Source organism: Dasypus novemcinctus, chromosome 5 (assembly GCF_030445035.2).
Source record: "Dasypus novemcinctus isolate mDasNov1 chromosome 5, mDasNov1.1.hap2, whole genome shotgun sequence".
NCBI classification, from domain to species: Eukaryota; Metazoa; Chordata; class Mammalia; order Cingulata; family Dasypodidae; genus Dasypus; species Dasypus novemcinctus.
The window spans coordinates 4,071,423-4,097,756 of NC_080677.1; positions in this window are offsets into that span (position 1 = coordinate 4,071,423).

Below are 26,334 nucleotides of genomic sequence, written 5' to 3' on the forward strand. Positions count from 1 at the left end.
CCCTTTTATTTGAACCTATAGTTGGTGCTGGAATTGGTAGGTGTATGTCAAAGAGCCTTGAATCTCTGGGCTCTACATGTACCAGTTGGGCCCTGAGCCTCAGCAGAGTTGCATCACCTACTCTCCAGTTCAATAAACTCACCCAGGACAACTAACAAGGAGGTGAGGATGGACAACCGCCACACCAAGGAACTGAAAGAGTCTTCAACTGCAACCATCCATCAACCATATGGGATCAAAGTCCCTTCTCATTTAGAGGTGAACTGGGCATCACCCTCCCAGAATCCTCAGGACTGGGAATATAATATGAACTAGAGTGGACTTACTGGTATTCTACTATAGATTTACTGTGATTCTAGCAATGTAAGAAATTATATCATTGATGTGGAGACAGTGGCCACTGGAAATGCTGAAGGCAGGGAGAGAGAAAAAGAGGTGGAATATGGAGCATTTGTAGGACTTGGAATTGTCCTGAATGACATTGCAAGGACAGATATAGGCCATTATATATCCTGCCATAACCTACAGAATTGAGTGGGAGAGAGTGTAAACTACAATGTAAACTATAGTCCATGCAGTGTGGCAATGTTCCAAAATGTGTTCATCAATTGCAATGAATATACCACCCTAATGAAAGAAATTGTTGATGTGGGGAAAAGTGAGAGATGTGGGGAGTGGCACATATGGGGATCACTTATATTTTTTATGTGACTTTTTATGTAATCAAAGTATCTTTTAAAAACAAATTAAAAATATATCAAGAAAAGAAGTTTATTAATGAAATAAACCTGGAAGCTATATGTCTTATAGAACTTATTTATTTACCTGGGAATTAATTCAGATAATGTATATTGAGCACTATTTGCTAATGACTAGATTTACAGTACTGAACAAAACAGACATGGTCCCTTCCCTCACAGTCCTCACAATATATCAAGACTGAAGTGAGGAGAGAATCCCTTGGGTGGAGACACTAATATATGGGCTTTTGAAATAGTGCAGTTGAGAGAGGCAGAAGTTCTGATCTAGAGAGTGACCATTGAAAATACAAAGGATAAGAATGTAAACAACACCTGAGCTCAGAAAGAAATGGATTCTGACAGTATCCTAGTTCCTTTCTACTCCATTTCTCTATAATGAATGCCCATGAAAAGCCCTCTTCATCTTATTCAAGTGTGATCCCCACAATATCCCAACACCTTGTTTATTTATGGTGATGTGCACATAAAATGATAGCAGGTTCTAGTGGAGCTCTTCCCACATAAGGACCTCTATGTTCAGACACCCACCTACTCCTCCTCTGTATTCTCACAGATCTGCAAGTACTAGAATCTTCTTGTTTCCTACTACTCCTCTCTCCATCTGAATTGTTCTTGCTCTCTTTTCCTGTTTCTCCAAACATGATATCATTTTAAATCTACTGAAACTCAGAACATTTTGTTATATCCTTTTAAAGTACAATCACTTTTGGATGTACTTTTCTCATAGCCCTCATTATCCTAGTTTAATTATTTTAAAATACAAGACTGGACAGGGTGAATTTAATGATATTTGAATGCTCACTCATAACTTGGAACTCAAAGTTCTGGCAAGGACACTTGGAGCTGATATCATCACACTGCTGGGATGACTTCTTGAAGATTGTGCATAATTATGACCTATAATAACAGAGAAGGAGATGCTGGAGCAGCCTTGACATGTTTGAAGGGATTATGAGAACCTAGTAGAGACTGATCTCCAAAGGATTGGCATGACCACAGGTAACCATTGTGATTTGAGGATATTTAGATCTACTGAGTCATCCAGTCAAGAACATGCAGAAATCCATTGTTCAATGAAAATGTTCCATTTGAAATGAGGTCCAAGCAGGACCAGGAAAAATGAGTAAATTTCATTAACAGTTGGCCCAGGTGTCCATGATATCTATATATTTTGCACTGATGCCTCTGCTTCAAGTCATATTTATTTTGGGATTCTCAGTGATCAAGGGCCAGAGATGGACAGAATTCTGATGTAGTTCATAGATGTCTTAGAATTACATGTTGGTGAAATTGTACTTTTGACACATTCTAGTTCCACTCTCTAGTGGCCTTAAAGAACAGTGGTGAAGGGAAATCCTACTGAATACAGTATTGAGAATGTTTCACTTGGTGCCTTAATTCATACTGAGAGAAGTGGGCGAAACCATGTAAATAGAGAGTTTTGGAACATGGTGAAAATTTGTCATTCATTGATCAGGAACATGGAAGGATATCAAGGGAATATGAGAATAGACAAAATTTAAGAAAAATTTAGTTTTACATTAATGTCCACCAGAGAGCATTTACTCAGACAAGGCTCTCAACTATGAGAGGAGGATATCATCAAGACTTTCTCCTTGGCCACCCCATTGTCACACTATGTTCTCCCATGATGGAATTACAGACTTGGTGGCAGGGATAGAGCTCTCCATGGACTCTCTCTACCAAGGATAACATAGTTACTGTGGCCTTTGACAACCCATCCTCCTGAACACAGAAACAGAGGGGGTGCACCATGCTTCAGTCAGGCCAGCCAGATTTCTGGACTTTTCTAAGGTCCATTTCTTTAGAATGAATGTTCTCAGAACAAAGCATTACCATACGATATTGGCTCAGACTGAGGGGCACATATCACAGAAAAAGAGGATAAAAACGGACACATGACTCTGGGGTGCACTGTTGCTCTTGCCCAGCTTCACCATCTAGATGGAGCTGGCCTATGAGAACTGTCAAGTGAAGTGACTGGTAAAATCTCAGTTAAAGGGTCTCCATGGGAACCATGACTGCAGGTTTGGAGTGCTTCCTTCTAGAAGTCTGTATACTGTATGCTCACAGGCTAAAACAGTGACTTTTGTGAGGAATTAGTTTTCCATCACCCAAATATATACTTCATTGCATTAGAGATCCTCGTTCCAAAAAAAGGAATTCTTTTGCCAGGACCATCTTAAGTGTCCCAGTGGAACCTTAGTCTGCAGCTATCACTTGATAACTTTGGGTTCCTTCCTGTTTGTGGAACAGAAGACAAATAAAACTGTTCCTAAACTGGCAAGAGTGATCAACTCCAATTACCACAAAGTGTTAAGGTTGCTGTGATGCAATGAAAGCAGGAAGCAATTGTGCTGGGAACTAGAGGATCCCAAGGGCATCTCTGGAGACTTTCTTGCCCAATGATAATAGGGAATGGGTAAAAATAACAAGACAAGGCAAATGACTGCCTGATACTGTCACTTCCAGGAGTGAAGAGAGAGTTTCTTTTCATAAAACTTGAGGCCCTGAGTTAAATCATGGGAGCCATATATTATGTAGTTAATCAGCAAAATTGAGGGATGCAGGGAGTGAGCAGTGTGCACTTCTCATGTGCCCTTCCAGATCTTCTCAGGCTTCTGATTCAGACGCTGTTCCTGAGAGCAGCCCTGCAATCTGACCAGTTTCATCCAGGCACAATCCGACAAGTCTGCACTGCCTTCCTCAGCATACCCCAACTGCTGTCCCTAAGGATGCTGGTCCATATTCTTATTTGCATAAAACCTGGAAATGCCCTTGGAAACACCTTTTGAGGATTAATTTATGGGAGATGGAAGCTGGTAAAGAAATTCCATCCATATTTCTCTCCCTGGATATATGCCCTCATACTACCTCTTTGCTCTTTTGTTCAATCTCGCTTCCATAAAATTAAGCTCCTTGGTACAGAAGATGCACACCCTCCTTTGCTTCAGCCTGTATTTGTGAAGGAACCTAAACTGGGACCCTTTCCAATGCTTTCCACCTTTTTCCTGCTACAATTCACCCTGCACTAAGTTGCCCTGTGTTGTTTTCTTCCCGATACTTATCCAGAATGAAGTTATTCCTTTAATTGATTATAGAAATTAGAGATAATTGGTCTTGTATGCTGCTGTATTCCCATGCCTAGAACAATTTCTGGTATATAGTTGATACTCAATAATATTTGTTCAATGGGTAAATAAACCTTCTAACAACCACTTGAGATTAGGGCTGAAATAGCAGCTTCCATGTCTCACTCACTCACTTTTCTAAGAATTTAGCAGTTGTCTCTAGATGAGGCCCCTAGTGTTTTGCTGTTGGGTCTCACTGTTCCCATTAGTTCCAAACATCCCACTGCCCTTTTGTGACCCTGCCTCCTCTTTCACTAGAAGGAGCTGCCTCTGCTTGTGAATACTTAATTACAAAAGAGAGTCTGAATCCCTTGCTAAAGGTTGCCATTTTGATGAGAAGCTATTGGTCCTCTGAGGCACATAGGGACTCAAGCTTAGTGGAAAAACTTGTCACAAATTTTGGAATTGCTTCAGCAGCAGCTTAACAATGAAAGGGGGAAAAACTAAGTTTAAACAGTTTCATTTAAATAAAATTAAATATTAAGTGATTTGCCTCTAACTGATAAATGATTAATATATTCCTGTTTTCAGAGTGATTTTAATAATGCAACTGAAAAAGAAAACAGTACTTGCATCTCTAAAATAAGTTATTTTCAAATAAATGACCAGGCTATGGTTATTTTTTAAACACAGGTGTTTCCTAACATAACCAGATGGTCAAATCCAGAAAGCCCCCTCAACTCAAGAAGAATTTCCAAAAGAGTATCAGAAAAATATAGTGCTGACCCCTGGAAAGTGGCCTCTGAAGAGTCTCACTGAAAACACTTTGTGTCACTCACTCATCAAATGTAGGATGAGTACCAAATCCCAGGTGCCTTCTGCTGTGATGAATCTCCAGCCTCTTCTCCTGGGAACTATCTGAGATGAGCCTTTGTCAATGGCCCAGTGCTGCTTCCTACTGCAAGTACTTCTTCAGGCTCCTGTGTTGAGACCATGCCTGGAATGTATACTTCTTTAACAAACAGCTGCATTCAGGCTGGTTGGAGAACAATCCTTGATAAAGAAGTAACAGAACTTTATATTCTGAGAGTTCAGAAATGAAGCCATCAGATGGTTGTAATTGTGGGGAGGATATAAAACTTGGAGTCAGAAAGCTTGGGCTTCAATCCCAAGTCTGACACTGCCTCCAAGTGTAACATTAGAATACTTGTTCAACCTCTCTGACTCTTAGGACATAGAGAAAATAAGTATGACCTTGGGTTTTCCAAACCTTAATTGTTAAACAAACTTAAGCTCTTATTCTTTCTCTGTGGAATAATACTAAGAGAGGACCTCCGTTTCATGAAGGTAGATAATTTTCCATGGTGAAGAGCACAGACTCAGAGCCTACTCTGACCCTTCTTTACCATGTGACCTGATCATCTCTGACCCTCAGGTTCTCATGTGTGAAATGGAGATAATAGAAGCATCTGGTCTATAGGATTGTCTCAGGATTAAATAAACTACTAAATATAAAGTGCTTAGACCAGTGCCTCACAACATTATATAAGTGTTGGTTATACAAAAGTTTTGAACTTTCTATGGAAAGCAAATAATTTTGCAGTGTTCCAAAGACATATTTCATTCTCAGAATCTAAACAATAGTTTTTAAAGTTCAATTCCTATGCCAACATGTCTAAATAGCCTTGGGGTATTTCTCCAATGTGGATCCACTCATGACATAGCAAGGTCTTCAACAGTGTAGACTTCATAACTTACTGGTCTCATTCCAGTCACTCTCACTATGACCACAACTTAGTGGGCATAAATTCATATATGTAATAATTAATACCTACCAGAAAATGGCAGACTATCCTCAATCTCTGCCTTCACATGTGCTGTTGTCCCTATCTGGATTTTTCCTCTGCCCCATAGCAGCTTCCAAGGTGTCCATCAACTAAGATCATGCATATCTCACAATGAAGCCTTTCCTGATGCCTTCCTCTGGACTACTGCTCCTTATATTAGTCACAACCAGAGTTTCTTCAAGGAAAACTCATTTTCTGCAATATGTACTATATTTATATTATTATGTTTATGTATTAATATTTATTGTCTTTCTGCATGACATAGAGTGAGACAGAGACTGCTTACTTCACCTCTTCTCCTTTGTACTAGAATCTTGTTCAGTACATATGGTAGGTACTAAGTTAACCATTTTCAGTAATTGAATATACCTCTATACCAGGATTAGGGTCAATTTTCTATAATATAATATCCCAAAACTAAGTAGAAGTATATTTCTCTATCTCACAAAACAAAGTACTGTGGTCATCAAAGCAGGGATACTTCAGAGGTTCCATAGTCATCAATGACTGGACATCTCTCTTTGACTTCATTGTCCTAAAACATAGCATGTATCTTCAAGTTACTCCATAGACCACGATGGCTGCTGGTGGCCAAGTCAACATGACTGCGTTCCAATCAGTGGGAATTCAGGCCCCTCTCCCTTCATGGCTGTTTCAAAGGAGTCCTATGCAATGTTTCCCTTACATCCAGCCAGCAAAAATACCACATGATGGCCACATTTGACAGAAAGTATGGATGGAAAAGTATGGCCTTTATTTTGTACCATAATAAAAATTGGGTTTGCTTTAATAGAAAAATGGATAACTCATATGGGAAATAACTAGCAGTCAATGCTCATGTGATCTATTAATGTACTTGCCACATCATTTAAATTATTGGCTCAGACGGGTCTTACTCTCAAGATTGTCAGGGCCTTAAGGACAGGGGCCTAATTTACTTATTTTTATTGTCAGTAGAATCTGCTAGAAGGTCCAGCCCCTAGGAGACATAGGATTTGCTGAGTGAGTGATTAAAAGAATGAATATATAATTTAATCAACAAACAAACAGATGTTTGAAATTAAAAGGGAGACATTTTGCAAATGCATTTCAGGAGTCTCATTCTACTTGAGTATTTTTCAATTATATAATCTAATATTTATTACCACTTAAAGTTTAACAAATTACTTAACAGGAGATCTGAGATTGTCCTGACATTTCAAATGAGAAAGATTTTTCCTTTGCAAACATTACAGGGCTATAAATTTTCATTAGCTAAGTTAGCCCATTCCCTTTTCAAAGGTTAATTGTGTTTTTCAAATAACTTTTTTCTCCCTAACTGACATAGGGTACAATATTTAAACATAATGACCTAATTTTTTTTTCATATTTTGCCCCATCATTTATTCTAATCTTGTTACTGAAGGGATTTGAACATAACATTCCAAAAAGCTGACTTGGTTGCCTTAAAATGATATTGACTCAAATTTATTTGAAAATATAAACATTTACAAGAATAATGATACCATTTCTTTTCTAATATAAAGTAGGTACATTTTACAGAGACTTAAAAATATAAATAAAATGTGAAGACAAGGCATACACTGCTTTATAAATAATTCCTCTAAATTTTTAGGTTTTGAAGAATAGAAGTGCACAGCACTGAATTTCAAATATATTTTGATTTGAAATTAATTGCTGATTTAGATCCCAGGGCTTTTATCATCTGTGAATATTTAATTAGAAATGTACTTGGAAATGTAACCGATTTCATGCATCATTAAGCACTTTAAATAATTAATAGTTGATTATTTTCTCTTTTAAGATGGCCTCATTTATAATTCTACCTCAAAGATGAGATTGACCTTTAGGTTACAAACAAGTTGCATTTCTATTTAGAAGACAGTTCTTTACTTAGAGAGTATAACAAACGGCACTTCCAGACTTTGTGTTATGTGAAGTGAGAAAGGCTTTGCCAATGTTTCATAAACATTAAGTGAAGAGATCAATAATCATGGTAATAATGCAATGTTCAAATGTGTGTTTTTAGTGTCTGACCCCATGAACTTTTGCTAAGCCAATGATTGTCATTTAGTAAATAGGATAGATCACAGGGAGGGTGTTCTTCTGGGCAGTAGGGTAGCAGCAATAAGAAAAGCTCAACTACATTCCTTCCACCAACCAACCCATCAAAAAAGTTGGGTACTTCCATTTCTTTGTGCCTTTCTCATTTATTAGAGTTGACCAGAACCTGGTAAACATTTAGAACAGATGGGGTCTAGTGTCTTCAGAGGGTAAGCACTCTTCTCCAGGTTAATGACAAAATTTCCAAGCCTATACCCACCCTAAAAGGATCTTAATAACATGCCACCTAAGCCAGAACAACCATCGTACTTCATACTGCAGAGCAATGGACACGGAAGTAAGTAGTTCCTAGAAACAAGTCCTAATGTAACTGTGCTCGTCAAGCCAGATGTGATGTCATGGGGCCCCACACACAAGTCCACTCTGCTCCACAGTTGGGGATTAAGCAAAGATTTCATTTAAGCAGGACACTAACCTCAGCATTAGGTTCCCCCAAGCAGAAGGTCAAGATCCAATTTCAGAATAACCAAACCAGCCTTCCATGAGGATCAACTAAAATGAATAATGCTCCCCTATCTGACCTCTGCTTGTCCTCATAAAGAACCTCCCCACGGCCTTTTAATGGAACCCGAAAGTATTGCAGCCTCCGTATCATTTCTGGGAGCATTGTAGGTGTTCATTTGGACAACGGTGACTGGCACAGACTTGATATGCCAAGGTGAGCAGAAAGGTTCCCCACAAGTGAAAGGAGATAGAAACTAACTTTCAGACCTTTACAACCACATAAGCTCATTCCATCACCTTAACAGTCCTCTAAAGTAAATATTATGATGTCCGTTTTCCAAATCAGGATCCAGAAGTTCAGGGACATTTTAACGTATCATTTATCATACTTAGCTAAGTAAATGCCTAGAGCTCTGCAACTCCAAAGGATTTGGGATGACAGATAATGGAAAACATATAGCATAGGGCTTAAGAAGCAAGGTACGAAATTACACAAACTACCTCTCCATTGGCAATGAGACAGAGAAATAAGATGAGCTGGAAATAATAGACTTCAGCCTCTTAGGGAGACTTGCAGCATGAACAGTTCCAGATACTGAGGTGGGTGTGCTCACCTCCCTATGAACCCTAAGGTTCACTTCAACTTACAGCTTGTGAAATGCCATTCTAATAGTATGTACGGTTCCATTTATTGCATCTAAACCCTTTAACAGTGACTAAATGAAAGGCTAATGGAAACGCACAGGACGCTTTGAACCTCGATCCTTGCCTTTGCACGCCTGGACTTCACTGTAGGTTATAGGTGAGTTAACCTTACTCGTGTAATGTGGAAGACCTATAAATCTTGGTGCACCGGAATAGTCTTCAGGGAGGTATTGTCTTTTTATGGATATAATTATCTTATGAGTGATAAAAAATGTTTTAAACCTTTGAATGGTATTTCAGAGTGAGTTATGGTGTTTCGCTGCATTGATTTTTTTCTCAGATCCTTTAAATCACCAGGAAGATCCAGGGTTGGGAGAATAAGGGTCCTATAGCCAGACTGAGGGTGATGGCATGGTGGGCACATCACAGGGAAATCTGAAATTAAATCAGCAGAGGTTACATTGTAGCATATATTTGGTTTCTTGATTTCAGGCAGAAAACCCAATTCATGCCTTTGCACGCAAAATGGATGGTAGGCAGTGTCACCCCACACCAACTTGGCTGGTAGAAGAGAGACTGGGACAAAACCCCTTGCTTCTAGAAGCCCACTTACAAACTACGATTATCAGTGTTGACTTCAAAAATTGGATGAATTCGGTACTACTGTACCCAATTTTCCTCTTTTTGTCCTTTACAAAACAACCAAAATGAAGACAGAAATAGTGTGAAGCTTGCATATAGATTAGAATGAGGAAATGTAATGCACCTGAGTATAGTATGGAAGGGACCACATAGATATATTTGCAGTGGATTTGGGGACAGAATTCTGGTGAAACCCCAGTTTGAGAGCATAGAAGTGGAACATAGGATAGATTTAGAACTTACTCTTCCACAAGAAGCCACTTTATTCCTCACATTTGGATGTTGCTATATGGGGTATGGCTATAACAAAAAAACACGTGAAAGTATGGGCAATATCCTCTGATATGACTGCAGTGGATAAATTTCCTCAATTGATGGGAGTCTCCTCCAAAATGACAGGGCCACCCTACATGACTCAGTGGGCAATGGCGGGGCAGGGCAGAAGAAACAAACTTGCCAATACCTCAGCTAAGGCCAGAGCAAGCAGAAAACCAGATGTCACTCAGGAAACGATTTAAAATGAAGGCCTTCCTTGTAGACTCACACACAACTGTACTTCTATACTGCCACTGGTCTCCTTCTAGTCATTAGATCAATGAAATAAAACTTCATCCCCCAGTCCTTCGAGATAAAATGTCAGGATGATTCCAGGGCCCCAGGAAAATAAAGCCAAGATCTAAGAAGAATACATCCATATGACGATGGCACAAATAAGACACCAAGAGGAGAGCGGTATTGAGCTCATTATGGAGTCCATGAAAAACCATGATCCAGAAAAGTAGATAAATATCATCATCACTCACCTATTGCCATAATGAACAGCAGAAGGAATTGCTCCTAACTTAGTGTCTGAAAACAGCAAACATTTACTTCACTCCTGTGTCCTATGGGTTGGGGAGAAAGTCAGAATTTGGCTTCTGGTATTCATTAGGAGCCCTTGCCTGTCTGCAGATTGCCTGGCTGTTGGTTGGAATGGTGCGTGAACTTGCCCCCTGACTCAACTGAGCGGGTCAGAATGGAGCTTTTCCCTGGAAGTGGCAGGACTCTAAGAGGGAAAGTAGCAGCCCTCAAGCACTCAAGCCCTTTTAAGGTTAGGCTTAGAGAAGCACATGTGACTTCTGCTTTCATTTCTATTGACCACAGCCAATGAGAGGCCCTGCCTTGACACAAGGGATCAAGAACTGGATTATGGATTCTGGCTTCTGATGAGAGGACCTGCAAGGTAGCATTGCAAAGGGTAGGGATACATAAAGAGAAATTAGAGCTATTATTTGGCAATCAATATGCCATGTCATGATGAGATAACAAGTCACATTTTTAAAAGGGATTATCCAAAAAAAATTCTTGAAAATATCTATTTATTTCTGAAGGAATCTAAAGGAAATAGAAATCCCTTGAAAGCAAAAATTGACAGATAATGAGATGTTAAGTCAAGAGATTTTAAAAAGGAGCAGGCAGACTTCAGAGGAAAACAAATTCCATATTGTAATTTAAGACTCTTACAGAAGTGATATGGATTATAGTTGACAATGCAGATAACTGAGGTCAAATCTGGGAGTCTCTTATGGAATAAGACTCATAAGTATAAGTATAAATAATTAGAGGAGAAAGATAAAAAGTGAATCTTGACATAGGAGCTATAACATCCTCATAAGACTCTTAACTGAATGACACAAATGAAAAGAAACACTATTAAAAGATTTATAATAATAAATGTCCTTGAACTGAGGAAATACATAAACAGCTATCAAAATAATTCACTAAGAAAAATGCAAAGAAAGCAACAAGAATAAACTAATGGAGGAAAAAGAGGAATGTAGTAATTTCTTAAATATGAGTCAAATAAATAAAATTGCACTCCTTTAAATAGATCATAGAATCACTAACAAAGAAAAATTGAGCATAAATACACAAAAGTAAGCATTAAGTCTAGAGTGAAGTTAAAAGCAAGTTCACTCAATTTTTCAAAATTGAGAGGATAATTCCCATTACAGAGCTTGGGAATTACCAAATAATAATAGTTGGGTGCGCTCCACTCCCAGTTACAAATCCAACATAGTGCTGACATTCAAACTTAGTCAAAGAAATGAAAAGAAAACAATATCTGAATTTATCTGCAACATCCTGACTATAATTTAAACAAATTTCTTTTAGCAATATAATAATAATACATTCTGATCATGATATTTGAATTCAAGAGTGGTTTACTATTAGAGAAAAATGAATAACATAAATCCTTACATGATCATTAATATTAATATAATATAAATTAATAACTCTTTAAATGATTCTGAAAGGCATTTCATAAAATTCTATGTTAATTGCTAGCAAATATTGTTACTAAACTCACAATATATTTATATAATCTTTAGCATAATGAAGAAAAATTATTTCAAACCAACACAAATAATACTTACTTAATAGAGGCATCACAAATAATACAAAATGCCAGAGAACCCCTAACAACACTGTTGTTTAATGTTATTTTTGGATATCCATACAAAAAGGCCATAAATATTGAAAAAGATAAACAATCACTATTATTGATAGAGTTAGGACTGCATGCAAAAATAAGTGAAAAACCAGAAAAAATAATAAGACTTTAGTAAGAAGGCCACTGGCAAAATACATATTAAAGTAAACGTTCCTTATTAAAACAAAATGCATTTTGAAAAAGTGTGGAAAAGTCCCTCTTCGAAAAGGTTTAAAAATACAAAATACTTATAAATAAAATTCAATGGGATTATACACATGCTATGAAAACAAAACTACACAATGTTATTGGAGAAAAACAACAGTAGATTGCTAAATGGATTGGCATATCAGGTCCCTGAATAGGGGTGCTTTCCCTATGGTGAAGATTTAAATCTCATTTTTAAATATTATGATTTTAACATTACTTTAATAAAATCAAATTGAAATTATTCTGGAACTTTTCAAACTTATTCTAATTATCATCTTGAAGAAGAAATGGGGACAGAGAGGTGGAATGAGAATTTTTCTTTCTATCAAATGGAGCAAAGGTAAGCAAGTACTAAAAATAACACAGCAGTAAAGAAACAAATGGCAAAGAGTGATGAAAATACTTGTTATTTATTTAAAATGAAAATTTAGGACCATCAGATTAAGCCCAGCAAATAATCAATATTAATTTGTCGCTAGGACCTACATTTCCAGGGCAGGCTTCAGGGTAGCTCCTGTGAATGGGCGATTAACAACCATTTCCCTTCTCCACTATCAGGTCATACTTATCCTAGAGATATCGCTAAGCAATTATGCCAACACTAGCACTTTGGAGAAATGCAACAAGGTTTCTATAAGGGGAAATATGGTGCATTAATCTACATAGGATCTATCTGAAAATGAGTAAACAATCATGGTGACAAATAATGTTTCCTTTGGCAAAGTTTCAACCGAAAAGCTGCAAAACGAATTATCACTGATGTTTTTAACATGAATAAGGAAAAAGAAATTGAAATATGCCCCTGCCACTGCTTTAATCATCCCTTGGTATTTTTTTTTATGCCTCTATTCAATAATCAATGAATGCCCACCACCTGGCAAATATCATGTGAAATATTTAGTAAGATATATCTTGATGCGCTGAATCGAATTTACTTGTCTCTACCTTAAATTACTTCACACGCTCTAGTCCAGCATTCTGCAATAGTAATTTAACATGAGCCACATCTGTGCGTTTTAATACTCATTTCATTTTAAATTTCATTTTTTTTCTTTTAAATTATAAAAGAAACAAGTGAAATAAATGTTAATATTTTTATTTAATCCAGCAGGCCCAAAATATTATTGCTTCACCATGTGATCAATACAAAAAATGGCATATTCTGCATTCCTTTTTCTGTAGTAGGTCTTTGAAATCTGTGATATCTTTTACGTTTGCAGCCTATCTCAATTCCAGCTAGCCACGTTTTGAGTGTTGGATGGCACACTTCTTGAATCAGTCGTTGATCTTCCTCCCCGCACACCTCTGCTCGCTGCACACCCTGTGCTTCCAAAGCAGCTCTTCCCTGGGGTAGAACAGGAGCCACCTGTCCTTTGCAGCCTGTTCTGTGATGCAGCCTGTTGTCTTGTCTTCCACGGTGTCCCAGCTACAGTCCCTGGCATCGCGGCATGCCGAATGCAGGTCTCATGCGGCCTCGTTCGTATTCTCTTATGCACAATCAGACACCTGCACCTTTGCTAAGTGAATGACTGCCACCAGCACTGAGATGCACTGTCACTCGCTCTCACAGTTCCTCCATTTGCCATCCTTGCCCCTCCAGACCCCGCCATCCTCTCCTCACTACAAACTTCTCTTGCCGGTCATGCAAATTATTACATAATTATGGAATGTTTCTTCAAAGAAAATGGTAGATGAAAGCAGTTTTGGCCTTCATACAGTGCTGCCAGGCCTAGTTTTAACAGGAATGTAATATACTCTGAAATACCCTATTTTGCAGATCTCAGAGGTAGTGAAATGCCAAGCTGACAAAGATAAATTGCAGGAAAAGAAAACTCGCATTGCTTGGTGAGTGAACAAAATCCTGACAGATGATTGCCACTGTGAAGAAGTAGAAGATAATGCATCTAAGAAAATCTACCCTATTTCTAAAATGATGTGCTCAGAGCACTCTTTTTGAAGACAAGTAATGGAACTAGAAATCACTATAGGCTGGTTCTTAAGCACATAAGGCCATGGAACCCTAACTGAGCTTGAAGTAGTCGATAGAATTGATGCATGATTGGTCAAGAATTAGAAACCTGCTGTTCTACTCCTGATCAGAGTTAGTTCTAACTTGTAATGCAGCCAGCTACAAAGGGGTTAACAAAAATGGTTCAGAACAGAAACCAGCAGTTGGCATCCTAGAAATGAATATGCCCATTGGAAGAGACATGAGCATAAATGATGGAGGACCTCCAGTTAGGAGAAAGACAACATTGACACCAGGAAGTGGCCAGGAAGCAGGCAGGAGCAGCATCGATATCCTGACGAGCAAGGCCACTGGGGCCCAGAAAATATAAGAGAGCGGGGTAACCTCCACAGAGCTTCACGGCTGAGATAGGTCTCCAGGTTACAAGTGTAGGGGTGAGAGGTGGTTGCAGGTGTGACGAATTGCCAACAGCATGCAATCCCCCATTGTTTTAGGCACATTATCAAGCAAAGCAAAGGATGAGATATCAGCAAGACAGACAAACACAAGTAAGTAGAATGATTTCCAGAATGGATTCTTAGACACAGGACCAAGAGATAAACCAGATTATTAAGAAATAAGTTCATTGTCAGAAGAGGAGTAGTGGAGACTTGATATGAAACCACATCAATGAATGGCTTAGATGCTCACACTCTAGCCAAGGAATTGATCCCAAAGGTTAGAAAAATCTGAAGCGTCTGGAAGTGGTGGCATGCAGATTTATGGGATACAAGGGATCAAATAACGTTTTGTTCCATGTAGTCTGTAATTAGAATACTTCATTTCTAAGCAAAAGCCTAGTGTAATAGAATAAAGATAAAGCAATATATATCATATATTACATATGCGGCATATATTTATATATATATAAAATATAGCTTCCTTTGGGGTGAAATTACATCTTGACACAACCAACTAACACTCCCAATGCTATTTCTCCTGATAGTGGCAAAATCTCACTTATGCCACCCAGTTTTGATGGCAAAATCAAGGCATAGGACACTTAGAAACAAAGTCTTCATAACTCGTTGCATTCTTCTGGATCAAACATCATGAGAAAGCAACTACACCAAGAGGTTTCTTGTCTCCATAAAGGAAATCAGGTGAGAGGCCTTCTTACATTACTTTTGTAAAAAGTTTTTTATGTAAAAATTTGATTTAGTCCAGCCACCCTGGAAATATGCATAAAAGACACTCTAAAATTATACCAACATAATTATAGCACAGAGAAAGAGTAAATTGCAAAGATAAAAGTTCTCTATTGGGAAACCGTGTTTCTATCTATTCCTACTTCCATCAAACTGGGCGATAGTTAAACAAATGATATAAATTTAACTCATTTATCTTTTCAACCTGTGTATGAGAAAAAATGTCTTAGTTGACAATCAAAGAATACAAAGAGATTCTTGGCCATAATTAATTTAAAATTTTTAACTACAAAAAATTGCCCCAATAATTTTTGGAATATAAAAAAGGGAATGTCAGGCCAAAAGATATACAGAAAAAATATAGAAAGATATAGAGCTGAAATATACTTTACATGGGAAGCAGATTTGGTCTAATGGATAGGGTGTCCACCTACCACATGGGAGGTCTGTGCTTCAAACCCCAGGCCCCCTTGACCCGCGTGGAGCTGGACCAAAGGCAGTGCTGATGGGTGCAAGGAGTGCCCTGCCACGCAGGAGTGTCCCCCGCGTAGGGGAGCCCCATGCACAAGGAGTGCGCCCCGTAAGGAGAGCCGCCCAGCACAAAAGAAAGTGCAGCCTGCCCAAGAATGGTGCCGCACACACGGAGAGCTGACACAACAAGATGACGCAACAGAAAGAAACACAGATTCCCGCTGCCACTGATAAGGATAGAAGAGGTCACAGAAGAACACACAGCGAATGGACACGGAAAGCAGACAACTGCAGGGGAAGGGGAGAGAAATAAATAAAAAAGAAATTAAAAAAAGAAATGTACTTAACATAGGAGCTATCTTATGCAAATAGGAAAGTTCAAGAAAATAAGGGATTATAAACTGTGAGTTAAAAGAGAAGGTTTACAACATAAGAGAAACATGACAATTGGGCAAAAAGGAGGTAAAGTTAAAATAGAAAATAATGATGCAAACCAAAATAATACAAGCATTTTAGTTCTTGGTAACACAGTAAGCGCATTCAGCCTACTGTCAATCCCACTGAATATAGCTATATTCAGGGCATGGAATAACTATATTAGGACCTGAAAAGTAAATAGTATCAGGTAGATTGGGGAAAAAAGAGCAGAATGTGAAGTACCAATGGACTAGTGTTGAGTCCCCAGCTTAAATTCAATATAGTATGAAATCCCGCAGGGGGTACCAGGGAACAGAGAGAGAGATGTTGTGGGGAAACTGGCTTACCTGTTCTTTATTGTAAATGTTACACCTGTTCTACTGTAGATGTTGCAGTTCTTCCCTATTATTGTAGATGATGTTGCAGTTCTAATAGCAAACAACTGCTTGGTAGTTTCCAATAAATACGAGGTGGAAACTAGGGTCCAGGCTCTCAGTTCCAGAAGGTGTGAGTCCTCTGGTCCTATCTTTATCTCCTTTCTTGTGTGTCTCTCTCTGTCCTTTCTTTCTTTAAATTCTGTGTTGTCTTCCTTTTGAGCCAGCCTATCACTGAGCTGATTTCAGCAACTGGTGCTCAACATGGGGAATGAAGGAAAGAAGTCTCACACCAACTGGGGCTGGAGCAGGGACCCGAAGGGAAGAAGGACCGCCTTGAGCAAAACTAAAGCTGGTGTAGTGACACAGAGCCCCGAGTGGTTTGGAAAGCTGTCAAAGTCCTTGAGGGTTTGCTTGTATTTCCCCTGAAGATGGAGAATGTCTGTGTGGGTACCAGCTTGTCGGATAAAGCCATGCCATAAATGTAAGTTCCTGTGGAACCCTAAACCTGCAGTCATGCAGATGGAGAGACAGAGGCTGGAAATTGCACAACAGAGTCTCATTCCAAAGACTGAATGGCTTTACACCAAAGTATCTAAACTACAAAACTTGTTCAAGTGTGGCATCATAAAGCAAATATGACTTGGGGACAGAAAGAGATTAAGAAAGAAATTGAGAGTAGGAAAACTGGAAAAGCAATGTGGAATTATAAAAGGAAGCAATGAAGAAATTCTAGATTAATAGATTTGGAACTGCTTTTGTGTTTGTTTGTTCCATGTCAGTGTTTTTGTTTCAGTGTGTGTGATTGTTTCAGTGTGGGTGATTGTTCAAAAAAGAAAGAAAAAGAAAAAAGAGAGAAAAAGAAAAAGGAAGGTAGGAAGAAAAAGAGAGAAAGGGAGGAAAAAAGAAGAAAGCAAGAAAAAGGAAGAAAAAAGGAAAGGAAAAAAGAAAAAGAAAGGAAGGAAAAAAGAAATGAAAAGGAAGAAAGAAAAAAGGAAGAAGAGAAGAAAAAAGAAACAAAAAAGAGAGAAAAAGAAAGAAAAAAGATAGAAAAAGAAAAAAGAAAGAAAAAGAGAAAAAGGAAGGAAAAAGAGAAAGAAAAAGGAAGAAAGAAAAAGAAAAAAGGAAGGGGAAAAAGAAAGAAAAAGGAAGAAAAGGAAAAGATAAAGGAAGGGTAAAATGAAAGTTGTAAAATTTAAGCAAATTTTGAAAAAGGTTGAAAGTTTGTGGGAATGATAACTAAAATGTTATAAGGTATATTTTGTCCTAAAATAAAATGGAATGTAAAAGTTAAGTGAATATTGAAAAATGTATAGCATTTGTGGGAATGCTAACTGAAATTTAATAAATTTATTAATTTATAAATGTATTAATAAATTTATATGGTCTTATCTTTATCTCCTTTCTTGTGTGTCTCTTTCTGACCCTTTATTTTTTTAAGTTCTGCATTGACTTCCCTTTGAGCCAACCTATCGCTGAGCTGATCTCAGCAGAGAGAATTTCAGAAAATGCCTCTTTTTCTGGATCAGGAGTAGAAAAGAAAGAATGTGAAAATATCCCGGTTTTTTCTTTTTCTTCTCCATTATCTTGAGCTCTAGCTGCCAAGAAGTGTGGTGGTGGCAGAAGCAACAGTACTCAACACTGGAGCAAAATTCTGAGGGAGAGAACCTTCCTCAAATCTAGATATCTGTGGTCCCAAGAAGTAAGGCCAATCTCTATTGCTTTTATTTTTCTCTCTTCTTCCTCCCATTGCTCAGTCGTGGACTTGGGTGCTGTTATGGAAGTTAAAGGTAGAGTAGCGTAATTGAATACACACATTTATGAATAAAGGACCAAAGAGAGGGGCCCCAGACCCTGAGAACTGTAAAGATTACCAAGAAGGAGGAGCTAGAAAAAGCAATTGCATAAAATTAATTAGGGACTCTTGGGTTCATCCCAAATTGCACATGAATAGACCTGATCTTTGTGAGCACATCAAAGATTTTGAAAATTGAACAAAGAGATGCATGGCCGCCTGGATCCTAGACTGACCACAGAATGGACTCATACTGAGCAAATAAAAATAGTACTGAAGAGGCTTTGAAAATTGATGTGACATTGGAACCTCAGTCCATATAAATCAGGTTGGAACTTGCAAGATTAACCTAAGCAGGTTTTCCTGGTAAGACAAAAATATAAAAATTCTCTACAGGATTAAAACCAGACAAAGTCTCATAACATAATAGTCAAAGATATACAATATAAGCCACAATTATTTGACGTGCAAAGAATTAGGCCAACCTCAACTCACATGGGAAAAGACAACAGACAGAAACACCAAGATCACAAGGTACTGGCATTATCTAACAAGGAATCGTGAAAACTTTTGTGTCCATTTGGAAAAATAGAACATCTCAGCAAATGAATTAAAGGTAGAAAGAAAAACCAAATAGAAAGATTGGAACTTAAAAATAAAACAACTGAAATAAGAAACACAAGAGGACACAACAGCAGAATCAAGGTGAAAGAAAAAGCAGTGACCATGATGATAGACCAATAGAAATTATCTAATCTGAGCAACCGGGAGGAAAAAAATATTTTTAAAAATGAGATTCATGTACCTATGGAGCAATAAAAAAGCCTGAAGTTTGTGTTACCCAAGTCGGAATGAGAGCACGCAATTCTGATAAAATATTTTCAAAAATAATGAATGGAAAGTTGCCAAATCTGCAGATTCAAGAACATCAGTAACCCCCTAACAGGATTCACCTACAGAAATCCATATCCAGATAAATAATAATCAAAGTGCTAAAAACTAAAGAAAAAAAATAATTTGAAAGGAGCCAGAGTAAAATTAAGAATTGTCTACAGATGAACAAGAAGTCAAATGTCTATGTATTTCTTTTTTTTAAGCTGTTAAAAAGTCCTTTTTGTAAAATTGTAAAATAAATAGAAAAATAGATTGAAAGAAATTACTTAAGAGTGTGCAGTCAGTATAGATTTAAAATAATCAGTTATAGAAAAGAGCATAGCAACAAACATTTTAAATGTAAATAATTCAAATATAATAGAAATTCATAATAGCATAATTTGATTTTTATATGACAGCTCTAACTATTGGACATAATAATCTCTAAGAATGGAATAAATTATTAGTTGAATTATTTAGTTTCCATTTAGGCCATAATTCTTTCTAGATAATTAAATTCCTATTTGAGAATTCTTCACATCTTATTGGAATGAATTACAGAAGATAAAAATTTGCCAACTCATAATTTTATGGGGCAGAAAACTCAAAATCTTCTTCAACAGTAGTCATTCTAAATCATTATTGGCCCAGATAGATTATTTTAATTAAAGAGTACAAATAATGTAATGTAGAGGCATTTCTGGGACTTGAAGTTGTCCTCGGTGGTGCTGTGGGGACAGTTACCTGACATTGTATGTCCTCCCATGGCCCACTGGGTGGACTGTGGGAGAGTGTGGGCTATGGTGTGGACCATTGACCATGAGGTGCAGCGGTGCTCAGAGATGTATTCACCAAGTGCAGTGAATGCCTCATGATGATGGAGGAGGTTGTTATGGGGGGAGGAGTTTGGTGAGGGGGGTAGGGAGTATATGGGGACCTCATTTTTTTAATGTAACATTAAATTAACATTAAATGTAACATTACATTAACATTAATGTAACATTAAAAAAATAAAGACAAAAAAACAACAAAAATGAAAGTAAAGTTTTTTCAAGCAGCTCAGAAAATAAAGATGTTTTTAGATAGTGTAAAAAAAAACAATGTATGATCTCACTAATATGAATTAAAATGATGAGGAATATCACAAAGGTACATTCTAAACTATCAGTTACGAGGAAATTGAATGTGGGTTGCAAATTGGAGCTCATGCTTTATGTGGAGTTTTTAATGAACTTTACTATAAATATATGGGAAAAAAAGAGTATGAATAAGAAAAGGTTAAAGAAAAACGAAGTACCCAAAAATACACCTCTTCTCCAGCCCTCCTTAATTAAAAACAAGTGTTTATTTTGTATGAAAAAAAAATTAGAGAATACTGATCACAGAAACAATTTGCTAGTTGCACTGAGTAATTACTGTTCATATAGTATAATGTTATTATTTTATATTTATCTGGCGGCCTATCAGCACTTTTAACCTAGTTGTGTCCTTATGTCTGATGTGGGTCTCTTGTAGACAACATTTAGACAGCTCATATTTTTTTATCCATCCTATCAGTCTATATATTTTGATCGGAGAGTTCAATCCATTAACATTCAGTGTTATTGCTGTAAAGGCATTACTTACTTCATCCATTTTGTCCTTAGGCTCACTGTTGGTACTACTGTTCTATAGTATGTCTTCTCATCCTTTAGTTTACTTTTCCTAATAATCATCATTTCTAAATTCTTCTCCAAATCTCTAAACTTTGGTTTTGTTTTTTTTTTTTTCCTTTCAGGCTGCAGTATCCCCTTTAGTGTCTCTTGCAAATCTGTTTGTGAAGATTTTAAACTCACCCTCATGTGGGGCATGTTGTCCTTCTTGGATATTGATATTTATACACTTCTTAAGGGTTGGGACATTTTCAGTCATTATTTCTTCAAATTTCTTTCTGCCCCTTTTCCGTTCTCTTCTCCTTTGGGCACATCAATAATGCAAATGTTTGTGTGTTTCATGTTACTTTTTAATTCCCTGAGACTCTGTTCCATTTTTTCCATTCTCTTCTGTTTTTGTTCTCCTGTCTTTTCCAGTTCAGGTGTTCTGTCTTCAAAATCACTAATTCTATCTCCAAGCAATTCAAATCTGCTCTTATGTGACTCTAATATATTTTTAATCTTATCCACTGTGACTTTCATTCCCATAAATCTGTTACTTTTCTTTGCAGGTTTTCAAATTGTTCTTTATGCTCTCCTGGTGCCTCCTTATATCCTTTTTTTCTTTAGTCATATTTTCTTTAAATTCTTTAAAGTGGTTTAAAAGAGTTGTGTGATTATCACTGATTAATTGTATTAAATTCTGTATTTCTTCAAGATATTTGATTTGTTCTTTTGGCTGGGCCATCTCTTCCTGTTTCCTAGTATGGCTTGTAATTTTTTGTTGATATCTAGGCATGTGAATATGTTGGTGAATTTACTCTGATGGCTAATGTGTCTCTCTTGCCTATTGATTTTTTTCCCACAGCTCTTCTTTGATATTTGGTTCAACTTATTCTTTGTATTTAAATTTGCCTAGCTTAGGTTTTCCAAATCAGGCCAGAGACTCTAGTTGGGCACAGATTTTCTCCAAGGGGTTGGATGAAGAGAGGAGACACAGTATTTGTCCATGCAATTTCCAGTCCAGCCAGCAGATGGTGCTAGTCAGCACAACTTTCCATGGAAGTGTTTCAGTCTGGGCTTTCCTTTGTTTCTGTGTTGCATCTCTAGAGCACAGCATATAAATTAAATAATTAAATAAAATTACATTTCTGGGAATTCACATTAGAAAAATGAAGTATCGTCAATGGAACATCATCAGTGGAATAGTCTAGTTAAGAACTGTTAGGATGTCTTAAAATTTAATTAAGATAGAAAGCCAGAAAATTAATATTACCCTATGGTAAAACTTTGGAAGTGTACTTCTGTTTCTGCAAGGTAAACTAAATCATATAGTTCATCATAAATAATACATAGCAAAAGCAATTTCCAAAGTAATACTTTGTAAGGTTTCTCTACTAAAAAGACTGTACGAGGAATAGAAGCTATAACTGAGTGTCCCCCTGATAAAGTTTAAGATAATATATATAAATATTCTAAGACACATTTACTCCCTACACAAGCCAAATAAGGGTTAACAAAAGAATGTAATAAGAAGAACCTACAATTTAACTTTCAGGGACTTACAATTTCACAAATCTCTGTGATTCCACAAAGGAAGTAGCACAGCTATTTTGTGCCATTCTTAGATGGAGGACATGTGACACGGTTTCCTCTTACTTCTACCATATTAACCCTCATTCCGTGGGCAAAGGAGCCAATGTACCCATTTGACTAGTCACCACATAGGCCAAATAATTAAGGAAAGCAGTTTCTGAGATTTAAAAAAGTGTAGGTTCAACCGTATCTATAATTTAGGAGTAACCCAATGCTATATTGTGTTATCCATTGGAAAATACCATTCAAGCACATTTCCAAAGTTTCTCAATATATACATACATGTGTGTGTGTATGTGTGTTTCATGACTTTGTAATGCATTTGGTGTATAAACTGTACCTTAAAGTCAGATTTTACTTGTGTGCCTGTTGGGCAAGCTGGAATCTTTGCCCAGTTATAGATCTGGTGGCAGGGATAGATGGTGCTCTCTTCTTGAGAGAATGGGGGTCTCCTTAGTCAGGAGCAGGTATGCTTAAGTTATTTAGAGGGTCTTTGAGAAAGAGAAGTGTAGTTTTCCTAGAGAAGATAAGGGGTGCTTCTGCTGGTGTGCAAAGTTTAGGGGATGGGATTGTGAGGTTTTGAGGTTCTCAGATTTTTCTGGTGTATGCAAAAGTCCTTATCTCAAATCTCGTTTTCTTCCTACTTCCCAATCAGTACCTTATATTTCACATAGGAAAGTTAGTGGAGGTTCTGAATTCAATTAATGTTTCAACAGCTTTTGTGCAGTTGTGTTTTGGGTCTGATTTTCAGACACAGTTTCCCTGCAGCTGTGAGAAATAAAATATTTTGCTAAGACTCCCAGAGAAACTCTCAGGTTCTCTGACTGTGGCCCTAGCTCTGAGCTTGTCAGTTTTTGAGTGTGAGCTGTCAGGTTATCATCCCAAACCTATGTTATGGACTCATCATTAGCACGCTCAAATGTTGTTACCATAAGTCATCCCAAAATCTTGTATTTGATAAACATTTTATCCCAAACAGCTTCAAGCAATCACTAAAATGAATTTGATTATGAAAGATGCCACATACACTGTTCTATTTTCCCCTGGAAAGGCAGCCATCACTAAAAAAATAACGGTTAGCCACCCAATCTCAGAATCCCAAATTTGAAAAATGTTTTATAAGATCCATCCTGGTACCAAAAGTGCTAACTGGGAGGGAGAAAACAGAGAGGGGGAAGTTAAAAATAATTGGAACTAAAACGGAGTATATTTTTTTCATGTCAAAGTTGAAGCTGCAGCACCACTTAATGTCAGTTATCAGAAAACAACTGAAGTATCTTTTCAATTTAAGAAAAAAATTTGACGATATTTCCACATAGAATGCATAATTAACTATGAAGGAAAATATTATAAATTTAAGCTCAGAAATATATGAAATATGTAAAAATGAAATTTAATATATGCAAAAGGTGGTTCTCAAAAAAAGTAATAAGAAATATTCATAAAGATAAAAAGAGAGAAAACATGAATAAAACAAAATTTAGAATAAATAAATAGAAAATAAGAACAGATAGCATGATAATTAAAATTATAGTAATATATATGAACAAATCTGCAATAACAGTTTTTAAACCTGTATGATATGTATGTGTCTATGAAAAATAAATCATCAAAACAGAACAGGAAGAAATAGAAGACCTGAATAGAACACCATATATAAAATAAAAATAATAATCTAAGTTATCACTTTGAAAAAGCCCAGACCAAGAGCTTTTTTACAAATAATTTTTACCAACATTTCAAGCAACTATTTCTTATATTTTACATATCTTACAAAAGAAAATAAAAATATGGAAAGCTGCCAAACTCACTTGTTAGGTAAGGATGCAAAGAAAACTTGAAATGTAAAACCTTTAAAAGGAAAATACAAAAAAAAAAAAAGAAAAAGGAAAATTATTTGACCACTGTTTAACATTGCTTCAGTTATAGAAATAGATGAAAAATTTCTCGATAAAATATTAGTTAACAGAATCCAGCACAGTAATTTTTTTTATTTTTTTATTTAATTGCCTTTTTAAAAAAGATACATAGATCACAAAAAATGTTACAGTAAAAAATATAAGAAGTTCCCATATACCCCACACCCCACCACATCCCTCTCCTCCCACATCAACAACCTCTTTCATCAGTTTGGCACATTCATTGCATTTGGTGAATACATTTTGGAGCACTGCAGCACCACAGGGATAATAGTTTACATTGTAGTTTACACTCTCCCCCAGTACATTCAGTGGGTTATGGCAGGATATATAATGTCCAACATCTGTCCCTGCAATATCATTTAGGACAACTCCAAGTCCCAAAAATGCCCCCACAAAATCTCTTCTTCCCTCTCCTGCCCTCAACAACTACTGTGGCCACTTTCTCCACATCAATGGTACAATTTCTTACATTGCTAGTCACAATAGTTCTATAGTAGAATACCAATAAGTCCACTCTAATCCATTTTATTCCTCCATCCTGTGGACCCTGGGATGGCGATGCCCACTCTACCTCTAAATTGAGAGGGGCCAGCATAGTATTCTTAAAATATAGTTTTCATGTTTCACAGTAATGCACTGATGATTAATACCAGAAATACATACATGTATAATAAACAGTTACATATATAATGTTATATCAATATGTTATATTAATTGCCCAAAAAAGAAAAAGCCTTTATTAAAATATAATATATATTTATAATCATTAACTATCAGAAACATAAAGATGAATGAAGGTGATTTACCTTTGCTTGGTGAAAGACAAACCTCAAGAGCTTAGAGAAATCAGATAGGATGAAAAAAAGTTTAGATATACTTTTTTTTGTCTTTATTTTTTTAATACTACATTAAAAAAATATGAGATCCCCATATACCTCCCACCCCCTCAGCCCACTCCTCCCCCCATAACAACAACCTCCTCCATCATCATGAGACATTCATTGCATTTGGTGAATACATCTCTGGGCACCACTGCACCTCATGGTCAATGGTCCACACCATAGCCCACACTCTCCAACAGTCCACCCAGTGGGCCATGGGAGGACATACAATGTCCGGTAACTGTCCCTGCAGCACCACCCAGGACAACTCCAAGTCCCGAAAACGCCCCCACATCTCACCTCTTCCTCCCATTCCCTACCCCCAGCAGCCACACTTTTAAGTGCAGGCACAAGTCAAGGATGCTGCTATCACTGCTGCTGTTACACATTGTGCCAGAGTTCTGGATAGTACTTTAAGACAAGCAAAAAGTAAAATGTAGAGGATTTGAAAAAATACATAAAATGTTCATTACTTATAAATATTATGATCCACTACATAGAAAACACATCAGAATTTTAATAAACTATTAGAAGTAAAAAAAACTCAACAGATTTGCCAACACAGATTTTAAAATAATCAGAACCATTCTTCTATGCCAGCAATAGCAAATCAAAAACATACATCTAGAATAAAATAAAATAAAGAAAAAAACAAAAAATATATCTAGAAGGAGGGGCAAGATGGCATTGGATTAAGTGTACCCTCCTCATCTCTCTTACAAAAAATGGCTGAGTGGGGGCAGAATCCTGCCTGCCTGAGCCATTTTGGGAACCCACAAAGCGGGAGGCTTCAGGAGGTCAATTTGGAGAGAGCACAACAGAAAGATTGATTGCTCAGGGTAAAACCGTGAGTTTTCTCACGCTTGAGGTTGGCTCTATGGGACAGCTGAGTCCAGCCGCAGGACACGAAGCCCCAGTGATCCCCAGCTCACTCAGCCACTGGAGGCATGCTCCGAGAGCTGGAGGGTTCTGGTGAAGGA